The sequence below is a fragment of the Notamacropus eugenii genome, chromosome 6 (genome assembly GCF_028372415.1).
Source record: "Notamacropus eugenii isolate mMacEug1 chromosome 6, mMacEug1.pri_v2, whole genome shotgun sequence".
NCBI lineage: Eukaryota > Metazoa > Chordata > Mammalia > Diprotodontia > Macropodidae > Notamacropus > Notamacropus eugenii.
This window is the reverse complement of record NC_092877.1, coordinates 97,904,327-97,913,846: the sequence shown is the minus strand read 5'-3', so window position 1 is coordinate 97,913,846 and position 9,520 is coordinate 97,904,327. Positions and strand designations below refer to the sequence as shown.

Here is a 9,520-nt window from a genome sequence, read left to right as displayed (position 1 = left end):
CCCATAGTATATGTTTTATACTTATATTAAAAATAAGCTCGTGAAGGCAAAGATTGTCTTGATTTTGGATCTTTATTCCCATGGTTTAGTTGAGTGTTTGGCACATAGTGTGCTTAATAAATGGTTTTTCATTTATTCATTGATTTCCTCAAAATCTATGTTCCCTCAAAACTTCCCAATCTTGTTGAGGGAACACTATTTTCCCAGTTGCTCAGTTTTATAACATTGCAGTCATTTATGATTCTTCTCATTCCCATTTTCCAGTCATTTGCAAAGTTTGATCAATTCCATGTAATCTCCTTTCACTATTCAAATGGCCTAACTTAATCACTTTTCACCTTCACAACTCTAATAATTTCCTAATTGGTTTCTCCACTTCAAGTCTGTCCCTTCTGCAATCCATTCACTCTACAGGTATCAAAATCATCTCAGTCACTTTTAGCATCATACATTTTTGATTCTTGCTCAGAAACCTTCAATAGCTTTTCCTGATCTCCAGGATAAAATAAAAACTGCTCTGGTGTTGAAGGTCTTCTACAATTAGGCTCCAAACTAATGACCCAGAGTTACTACATACAGTTTCCTTTCTTGCATTTTGTATCACAGTCAAACCAAACCATATGCTCTTCGTTGAATATGACATTCTATCACCTATTTCTATGCATATATAAATAAACTGGTCCTTCCTTGTAGCTGGAATGAACTTCTTTCTCTTCATCTTTGCCACTCAGATTCCTTATTTCTCTTCAGTGTTTAACTCAAGTATTGCTTCCTCATGGAAGCCTTCCTTGATACTACTCTCCACCATTCCTTTTGTTGTTTTCTTCTTCAATTATTTTGTGTTTTCTTACCCAAGTCTGCCCTCTTACTTGTAATTGCCACCGTCCTTCACCTTCAGAATAACATGGACATTTTAACCTTTACAACTCAGGATGTAGCACAATGCTTAGAATTCAGTAGGCACTTGGTTAATATTTATGGTCTCATCTCCCTATTATATTATAAACTCCCTGAGGGTAGATTCAGAGCCTGCATCTTTTCTATGCTCAGTGTAGTGATTTAACTGATTTAACAGTTATATTTTTTCCCAACTCTACAACAACTCTTGAAAAACATTTGCTAATTTACCTAAGGGCTGTAATTTGCACTGGTAGAAGAAGATCACTAACAAGGATGAAATTCTAGATTCTTGAAATAATAAAATGTAAAATATTACTGGTCTACATGATAGAGATGGCTGAGAGGTTAAGGGCACAATGCTTGCAGATTTAGCTACTTAAAGTCATCTTCTAACATCTGAAATCTAAGAGAAGCCTATCTTCTTCTCAATCTTATCAAGAGCTATGGACATCTTTTCTAAATTTGTATTTTCAAAATTGAGGTTATAAAAAGTCTATGAGCAGCAGTGGTTATGCCTGGGTTGAACTTATTCAAAATCTCTTCTATCTGTCTGCTACAGTTGACACTCCAGAAGAGACAAGACTGACAAAAAGCTCTCAGTGGGTCACAAGAAGTGATCCAAATTATGGATGAAGGGGAAAGTGCTAGGTAGAATTTTAGAGAGAACCCCCATCTTGACAAAGTACTTGTATTTCAGTGAAGACGAGGAAAACTGTTAGGAAAAAAAGTTATCTACTGCAGTTGCTTTGCTGTTCAGTTTCATAAAAATGTTTGTTTGGGGACAGCTTATGTGACAGCAGCACTCTGTGTCATTCCAGAACTCATTTTAAACAACTTATACTTCTAGTTGAAAGTATTCACAAAGATCAATAAGAGAAACTAAAACTTTTACAAGGGAGAGGTTTTTATGATGTATGGGTTCCTTTTCTTTTTTAAGAAGGCTATTGGGTGAAGTGGGTTGGTGGTTGCTATTTGCAATACAAGAAAAATAAGTAAACTTGAAGCAAGCTACAGAAACACCTCAAGTTAACATTGGCTCCTGTTATTCAGGACAAACGCTTTTTGGCAAGAAGGGGAAAGAAAAAGAATAAGTATTTACATAGAATCTACTGTGTGCCAGCACTGCACAAAGTATTTTTTTTTATAAATATTATCTTATTTGATTATCACAATAACGCTGTAACATACATGATATTATTATTCTTATTTTGCAGTTGAGAAAACTGAAGCAACCACCACTGTCAGGTAAATGACATGTCCAGGATCACACAGCTAGTACCTGTCTAAGGCCAGATTTGAACTCGTCTTCTGACTCCAGTTCTATATTTCTGACCATTACTGTGCCATCAGCTGCCTTTCCATAAAGAATCATGGATCTTTGAAGTGGCAACATGGCTAAATTACTTGGCTGTAGTCATAGAAGGTAGTGGGCATAGCAGAACGAAAACTGCAACGTAAGACAGAAAGATCCGGGTCTAAGTTCTATCTGTGACACACCCATACTGTGTTCCCCTGGCCAAGCACATGTCCTCTCAGTACCAATCATTTGAGGAGTGGCTGAGCAAGTAAATATAATGGAATACTACTGTGCAAGAAGAAATGTTAAAAGGAATGGATTCTGAGCAACCTGGAAAAACTTGTATGAAATAATTCAGAAGGAAGTTAGCAAAATCTGGAAAACAAGTTATACGATAACAGCAACATTGGAAAGATGAACAGCTTAGAAGCACTTTGATCAATGTGATGACCAATATGTGCTTCCGTAGGACTTATGATGAAGCATGCTGCATAGCTTCTGACACTAAGGTGATGGATTCAAACTGTAGTATGAGAGCTATATATTTGATGAGGCACATTCAAGAACTTTTCTTGAGTCTGGACGGCAGCGCGTGTTCCGAGCTCTCCGCCCACCCCCTGCCCGCAGTAGCAGCAGAGCCAGACCGCCAGCGCTATGGCCGGTTGGAACACCTACATCGACAACCTCATGGCGGACGCGACCTGTCAGGACGCGGCCATAGTCGGCTATAAGGACTCGCCCTCGGTCTGGGCCGCCATCCCCGGGAAAACCTTCGCCAATATCACGCCAGCTGAAGTAGCTGTATTGATTGGCAAAGACCGTTCAACTTTCTTCGTAAATGGGCTGACACTTGGGGGCCAGAAATGTTCGGTGATCAGGGATTCGCTGCTAATAGATGGAGAGTACACCATGGACCTTCGTACAAAGAGCACTGGGGGTGCTCCCACCTTCAACCTCACTGTTACCATGACTGCCAAGACGCTAGTCCTGCTGATGGGGAAGGAAGGTATCCACGGGGGAATGATCAACAAGAAGTGTTATGAAATGGCTTCTCACCTTCGACGCTCTCAATACTGACCCTCCTTGCCCCCCCTTCCTCCCCAGGCTTCTGCACCATTTCCCTCACCATTGTTTTTTTGGGCCATTCCCCCCACCCACTTGTTGCTGCCAAAACTACACCTGGGGGGGTCCAGGTTGGATGGACAGGTGCCCCCCCTTTCCTTTTGAACCTCCTTCCTGTGTGTAGTTGGGAAGACTTTTTTTTTTTTTTTGAAAAAAATTTTGTTGGGTTTTTTTCTGGAAACTTATATTGGAATATGAATAAAAGATTCTACTAATAAAAAAAAAAAAAAAGAACTTTTCTTGCTTGACTTTTCTTTTCCCACCCCTACTGGGGTAGTTGATAGGAGGATAAGAAAATGATTTTTTGATAATTCAAAAAATCATTAAAAAAAGAAAGTGTACATCACAAATCAGGAAAACTATGAATGCTAGAAAAGATTGGGAAAATTGGAACACTAATGCATTGTAAGTGGTGTTGTGACCTGATGTAACCATTCTGGAAAACAATTTGGAACTATGCCCAAAGGGCTATAGAAATGTGCATATCCTTTGACCCAGCAATACCACTTCTAGGTCTGTGTCCCAAAGAGATTATAGAAATGGGAAAAGGACCCACATGTACAAAAATATTTATAGTGGCTCTTTTTGTGGTAGTAAGGAATTGGAAATTGAGGGGATGCTCATCAGTTGTGGAATGGCTGACAGATTGTCGTGTATGAATGAGGTGGAATGCTGTTGTGCTATGAGAAATGATGAGCAGGTAGACTTCAGATAAACCTGAAAAGACGTGAATGAACTGATTCCGAGTGAAACAGGTACAGCCAGGAGAACATTGTGCACAGTAATAGTGACAGTGTGTGATGATCAACTTTGATAAGCTTGTCTTTTTTTAGCAATGCAAAGCTCCAAGACAACTCCAGGGGACTAATGATGGGAAATACTGTCCATACACAGAGAACTATGGAGTCTGAGTGCAGATTGAAGTATATTATTTGATCTCTCTCACTTTTTTTCTTTTTCCGTTAGTTTATTCTTTCTTATGGCTTCTCCCATTAGTTCTAATTCTTCTTTACAACATGACTAATGTGAAAATGGGTTCAATAGGAGTGTATATGTAGAACCTATATCAAATTACATGCCATCTTGAGGTAAGTAGAAGGGAGAGAAGGGGAGAAGATTTGGAACTCAAAGTCTTGTGGAAGTGAATGTTGAAAATTAAAAATAAATATATTTTTTAAAAAGAAAGAGAGTCTATAAATTGTAGAGTAGGAGTTAATAAATCTTATTATAGAGTGATTCATCACAGGGAATTCTCTATAACAATGAAATCTCTGCTCCAGTGTTTTCTCCCTCCTTAAAGAAAGTCATCAAATGCTCACCAACACTAATGCTTTCCTCCAAAAATGAGAGCAATGACAGAAAAAAGAAGGCTATGGGTAAAATTAAAATCCCAGGATATTTTAAGGGTATCTTAAAAAGTGTTTGGGCATGGTATCCAATATTACCCTCTCCACTCTCTTCCTAGCCATGACCTGAATCCCTGGTGGTTCTGAGGACGAAAGGAGGGAAAGACAAACAGATTGATGAAGAAAGACAGAAGGGTGCGTGTGTGTGTGCATGCATGTGTGTGTGAGTTTGTCTATGTCTGTGTGTGTATGTCGGGAGAGAAAGACAGAGAGAGAGACAGAGAGAGAGAGAGAGAGAGAGAGAGAGGGAGGGAGGGAGAGAGATTTCACATTTCTAATCTTAACCAACAGAGGTGTCAGGTTAGATAATGGTCTCAAGGCCTGTGTGTTAAAAATGTTTTGAAAAAAAGGGCAAAGTAGTGCCATATTATTAATGCAGAGGCACACTGCACTATCCCAGACAAATAAATGGTACCATAGAAGATATTTAGAGGCTACCACAGAAAGGACAATTTTGATTTAGTGACGTCCCTCACTAAGCTGTCCAGAATAAATTTAAAGATTACCATTCTATATAGAAAAATTATACTGTATGATAATGTTTTATAACTTTTTGTATATAGAAGATAATTTGCATGTAATATAAAATAACGAATCTATTATAAGAATAAGAATATTATGAAGCATACATTTTTTCTTCTAAGAAAAAGCCAAATGAAAACTGGGGTGTGTTTACAAACCTTCTCAAAGAATAAATTTATGTATAAATAGATATTACATATCTATATATGTATATATATACATATATACATATATATGTATATATATATATATATACATATATGTGTGTGTCATATCTATGTGATACACGTAGGGATATTTATGCATATATATATACATATGTGTGTGTGTGTACTTATATGGAGACACACACAGAAAGAGAGAGAATGCTCCAATTAGATAGCCAAAATATAGAAAATATTAGAGTTTTGTAATTAAAGGCAGTCAATTCTCTATTTAGGAATAGCTATGTAACCATTCATATTATTATTACAATTATATCTATGTTGGTCATCCATAATTCTTAACTTTATTTTATTAATACTGTCAGTCTAGTGTAGGAGGCAAAATGATCTTAAGATTATTGACATCTCAAAAACATAATGAAAAGAAAAAGATCTTAGACATTATTTTACCCCCTAAAATGATGGAGAGAGAATCAACAGTTTCTAAAACATATGGCTACTTTTCTGCTAGTAAAAATTTTAAGAAAATTATCTATATCCATTGATAGCATCTTAACATATTACTAGAAGATACTAAGCAGGCTTTTGTAAGAATTCACATCTTTATGATCATACAATTGACTAATATGATGTAGAGAATTCAAGATCCTATTCAATGTTTTTAATGCTTATTGGCTGCAAACAACATCAACAAATAAATAAAATCCCTAATAGCACAAAAATTCAATTAGGCAGAGCAAAATTCTACATTATTATTTCCTTCTATCTCTAATTAATATGGTAAAAATAGAAAAAATATTGAAAGATACAACAGATAGCAGAAGAAAGTGGCATATCGAATGTCATAAAAGAAATGTATAACAAAAAAGGTGATGGACCAATTATGGGCCAAAAGAAAGAGATATCCATTGGACAGTACATGTGCTCCATTGCTATCTTTGTTTTGAAAATAGAATGCAAAGAAGGTCTCAAGTACATTGGGCAGATGCCTGTGATAACCTCCACCCACTAGCTCTGCCCCTTTCTGTTGTTGGCAGTTGAATTAACTGTAATAGCACTGGTGTGTGGCTTTTGAGTGTTTGTCCAGTTATAGGCTCTTTGCTCCATCCTCCCTCTACAAGGACAAAATTCTACCCTTTTCCTTCCATTGTTACCTTACCATGAAAACAACCTCACCAATATGATCTGATTGTTTGTAGATCTTTATACATAAGCAGAGGTGAAAAAGAAATAGGAGATATACACCAAGATAATCAATGATGTAGGCTATAGGCAGATACCCAAACCCTACACTTTTTAAAGAGACACTTTATGTGCTTGGATTCAAAATTCTGTCAATTATTTCCACAGGAAGCCAAAAGGCAATCTCCAAGGCTGCTTTTCTCAATACAAAACTTCCTGGGATTCCATTGCTTATTGAGTTGGGAGACTCAAGGTCCTAAGGTACCCCAGCTGCTTCCTCTCTCTATCTTGTAAGAGTAACCAAGAGTAATTTAGGTTTAATCTGAATTTCCCTTAATCTGATGCAGTGTTTCTGTGGCTGGTTGCTCTGCTCTGACTATGGCAATCACTTCTCCGTTGTAAGTATCTTTGACTTCTCTCACCGGTTTGCTTTTGCTCAAGGGTGATAAACCCTTCACTAGGAAATAGGTTTTGGTTTTGTTTTGTTACGCGATGATTATCCCCACCTTTATCTTTCTCTGAAGTTTTATGAATTAAGCCTAGGGTCAATGATGCATCACCTTGGAGCATAGCTGTATGATACACACTCCCTACCCAGTAATGTTATTTTGAAGAGATGGATGTCTATAAGAACAATGAATATTTTAAACATGTAATTTATGTTTAAAACATCAATTAAATATTTATTAAGAACTGACTATACTCTCAGATTAGAATAAAAAAATCTAGTGTAAAGCAATGAAGAAGGCAATTTCCCTGTTCTCAAGAAGCTTATAGTCTAGTGAAATTTATTGCAAGGATTCTCATTCATAGTAGATTAATAGGAATTATTCTTTATCATACTTTCAAAATTAGATGTCAAAAATTAAGTAAAACTTTGTTTCCTTTAATTCTAACCTAAAATACAGTTTTTCTCAAGTATTTCCCAATCCCCTTTTAATGCCAAGTGCCTAACCTCATAGATCATCTCTAATTTTTCCTGTTTATATATTTTGTTGATAGTTGTTTCCATACTTTCTTTCCTGTAATTAAACTGTGAGCTCCTTCAGGTCGTGACTACTTTTGCCTTTCTTTGTATCCTCTATCCTTTACACAGTGCCTGGAACACAGCAGATATTTGTTGACCAACTAATCCTTTGGGAGAAACAGGAGTAAGAATGGTTTAGATATCATTCTTTATTAAGGCCAGTGAATTACTTAATATTCAAACAGATGAGGAAACAAAAATTATGTACTTCATTTATGATGCATCATTAGAAAATGAGTCCCACAGATAGTTAATCTTAAAATAAATATCAATAGCTATTCTCAGAATTGTCAACTCCATCCCCCCTATACACACACACACACACACACACTCACACACACACATTTGCACACATGTGCAGGCGCCAACTAGCATTAAATCACTCCTCTTTTGGATTCTCCTTTCTGTAGACCAATTAATTTTATACTTAGCATCTTTTATTTCATTAGATAGAGATTAGGACACACTTTCAGATTTGTTGCCCTCCTGTATGTTAATCAATGCTATCTCACCATGAAACTATCATACTTAAAACATACGTTTATACTCACCATCAAGATTATTTTCCCCCTTTTTCAATAGCCAGACTTCTGTTTAGAATACACATTTAATTTGGAAAAGGGTTCATCACAGGGTAAATCGCCATGTTTTGGTTTAGCAACTTGTTTTAGAATGTATAACTTCCCATCCTTTTCATTTCTTGAATGAATATTAAGTATGTCCTCAATAGAATGATCATGATCTTATGTACAGAAGTTGTAACTACATTATTCATTTGTACTAATGAGATTCCTATGCCAAAAATCTTTTCAAGTCAGAAGGAAGCTATTATCTCATAACATTACTGTGTGCTGATGCATCAGTTTTACAATGCCCAATGCCATTTGCAATTGGGGAAGGTCCCCAGGTAAAATATTTCCACTCAATTGAACCTCTCTTTTCATTATCTTCCATACTGCCATTCTCTTTTTTTCTGCTTTACTGAAATGCAAGGGAATCCAATTATAAGTTTAAATTCACGGATCATTGAACACCTGCATCATACAAAATATTTCCAAATACATGTTCAAGATTGTGGGTGACTCAAGACACTAACTTTTGGTTTCATTGTCCATTGTACAATATATGTCCAGATAAATATCAAAATATAGTTCAGGAAACTTTTTTGGAAATTCAAAATAGATTTTGAATGTTACATTTGCAACTCAGTAGAAATAAGAAATGAGAGGAGGTTATTTGTTAAAAAAAAAAGGCTAAAAGAGTTGAAAACTCTTATTTTATTTTTATCTCTCAACAAAAACAAAATATCCTCACATATGGCACATATCTGTGTGTGTCTATACAAAATGTTCCAAAAGTCTTAGTGAATTTCTTTGTGTGTGTGCAGGTATATGTGTGTGTTTATGTGCGTGTGTGTGTCTGAACTAGGAAAAGAAACCCAACAAAAGTATTAAATGCTAAGATAGTATGTGAAGTAGATTATTTCAAGTCATCAGAACCAGATGAAGTCTTGGTTTCAGCTATGACCACTGAAACAAAATCTTTGAAAAACCAAACAAGGGGTGACAGATCCAAGATAGCAGAGTGAGAGTAACTACTCACCTAAGCTCTTAAAAAAACTCCCTCAGATACTTCTAAAAAGAGAATCTGACCAAATTTTGGAGCTACAGAGTACAATAGGAGACAGACTGTGGCAGTTTCACAGTCCAGGGCAGACTGGAGGATCGATGGAAAGAATCTGTTCCACGAGGGTGGAGGAGCATACAGCTCACAGCACAGTGTCTCTGCCACAGCACGGTTGAACAGGAAAGCCCAGGGGCAGTCTGAGGAAGCAGCGGCATAGCAGGATAGCAGCTGAGGGTGAGAGTCAAGCAGAGCCAAGCAAGTGAGAGCCATGGAA

The 9,520-nt window shown here is 36.7% G+C and overlaps 1 pseudogene; it reads left to right on the top strand.

Annotated features, from left to right (window-relative positions):
- Positions 1-2,776: 2,776 nt before the first annotated feature.
- LOC140511499 (profilin-1 pseudogene) lies at positions 2,777-3,550 on the top strand (annotated as a pseudogene).
- The last annotated feature ends 5,970 nt before the right edge of the window (positions 3,551-9,520 follow it).